This window comes from Pteropus vampyrus, unplaced genomic scaffold (genome assembly GCF_000151845.1).
Source record: "Pteropus vampyrus isolate Shadow unplaced genomic scaffold, Pvam_2.0 Scaffold69, whole genome shotgun sequence".
Lineage (NCBI taxonomy): Eukaryota > Metazoa > Chordata > Mammalia > Chiroptera > Pteropodidae > Pteropus > Pteropus vampyrus.
Window position 1 is genome coordinate 4563371 of NW_011888850.1, and position 2583 is coordinate 4565953.

Below are 2583 nucleotides of genomic sequence, written 5' to 3' on the forward strand. Positions count from 1 at the left end.
AAAGCAAGGTCTGATAATATCAAGCATGAGGATGTGGGTAAAAGGAATTCTTACATGTCACTGGTGGGTGTGTGAATTGATACAATCGCTTTGAAAAACTTTTGCACTATCTTGTAAACTTGAACTTCTACATACTCTAAGACTCAACAATTCCCCTTCTAGGCCTTAGTCCTAGAGAGTGTTTGTACCTGTTCACCAACAGACATTCGCAACAGTATTGTTTATAATGGCAAACAAAAAACGAACAAACAAAAAGTAAAAGCAAAACTAAACTAAGCAACTAAAATGTCCAGGGACTTTAGAACAACTTCAGAACTTGTGTTGTAGTCAAATCAAATCTGAATGTGTGAACTGTAGCTGCATGTAACAATACAAATGAATTTTAGAAACATATCTTTAGGTGAAAAAAAAGTCAAGTTGCAGAAGATTACATTAGATATGATACCATTTTTGTAAAGCATAAAACAGTACATAATTTCAAGGTGTATATGTGTGTGTGTGTGTGTGTGTGTGTGTGTGTGCGCTCTAAAACTATTTTTTAAATAGGAAAAATAAACACAAAAAGTAAAGATTGTGGTTACCTCTAAAGAGGAAGCAGAGGAATGAGGTAGGAGAGGAACATATAGGTAGATGCGAAACTATGATAATGTTCTAGTTCTCTCCTCAAGTTTGCATAGTGTGTTCATGGTTGTTTCTCATAACGCTTTAAAACTTCGATATAAATTATGTGACTTCCTCTGCATGTAACAAATACTAAATAAATAAATCAAAGAAGCCTGCCCAGGATGAAGTTCTGTGTGAAGGCAGCGTGTCCGTCATTTGCATAGCCAGCTGTTGGCTGCTGGTGGGGGTATACTTCTGGCATATGGAAGCTGTCGTTTACTGCATCATGGGTGCCAAGAGGTGAGCCGAATCCCACAAGTGAGCAATGAAATACACACTCAAACTTGGAACTCCCAAGTACACATCCAGTAATTACACACCAGAGAGGAGACTTCATCCAGGGCAAGTATAATGTATTCATATTTAAACATTCCTTTACTGTTTGACAATGCAGTGATCACACCGAGAGGTACTAAGGATTCCAGTCTGTTCTTTTATAAACATTTGTCTTCATGCCATCGTGTTGCATAAAGCAGCCAAAGAGCACGCCTTGGATTCACTTAGCCCTTTCTCCATAGGCAGGGAGGCATACATATTCTCAACTACACATGTTGAGTTAATGTGTCTCATATCACTTGGTCTCACCTGAGAAAAGTTGTAGATTTCATGGCTCTTTCTAGTAGTTTCAGGAGTCCTGGCAGCTCTTGCAATCTGTAAATGGGGTAACTTCATTAATTCTAATTAAGTGTCAGAAATGAAAATCGAAAACACACAGAGAGGCTTTTCCTTAATAAGGAATGTTAACCACATGCATGTGATCTTAGCTGTGTGACAAAGACAGTACTTGTACTGGAGTCTAAGGTGTCAGACTGATTTTGGAGAGTATTAAAAGTGCTCTGAAAAGGAAATTTCTTCATTATTTTTAATGATAAGTGTTAGGTGGGAGAAATGGGTGACCCTTCTTTTTGTTTTTTTTCTTTTTAGTTTAAATACGTTGAATAAAAACAATTTATAACTATGCTTACTCTCTACATAATGAAAATGAAAATTTATAAATCACCAAGAAGATATGATCAATGTACATAAGCTGGTAATTAAGACACCTTTATTTTTCGGTTTATGTTGTCAATTGAGCGTCTTTATCACATAAATCAGATAATTTCTAAATCTCCACCTTACTTTCTTCAGATTAGACACAGTTTGAGTCATTGGTTCAGGCTACAAAGTAATTTTTTATAAATTTAAAAATACCTTTTTTGAAACTAATATAATAATGTATGTCAACTGTAACCAAAAAAATATATATTAAAAAAATTTTAAAAAGTCTTTAATAAACCAACTAATGAAGGCTCTCTGTGTGTATTATATATATATCATCTATATAATGTGCATCTATATAATGTGCATACATATATATGGACAAGTTATTTTCAAAAACTGCCCACTATTCTTTTTTTAACTGCCCACTATTCTTAAAAGTAGCAGAGGGTTTATAAAAATAGACTTATAAAACTAATTTTCTAGTAAATTCATATGCAATTAAAAAAATATTATTGTGCAAATATGGTGCATTGCACAGAACATAATATACATGTATTATTTTGTAGCTTAAGTGTCTGTTCCATTTTCTGGAACTATTTATTGTGTAGTTGTTAGTATTGTCCTTTATAAACTTTTGATTCTTAGGCACCATGATAATACGATACCCATTCATTTATTCATTCATTTGTTCAACAAATATTTATAAAATGCCTATGAGATGCTAGGCCCTTTTCTAGGTGTTGGTGACATGATGATGAACAAAAGCAAATCGGATCCTTTGCCTCACAGAACCTTCTATTTAATGATAAAGAAAGATGTTAATGAAATATCACAAAAAGAAACTTATAAAATGTGGATAAAGAAAAAGGATATAGCGCTGAAAGATTATAATGGGGGGAATGGTAGTTAGGGAGAATCTCACGAGGCTTCTCTAAGGAT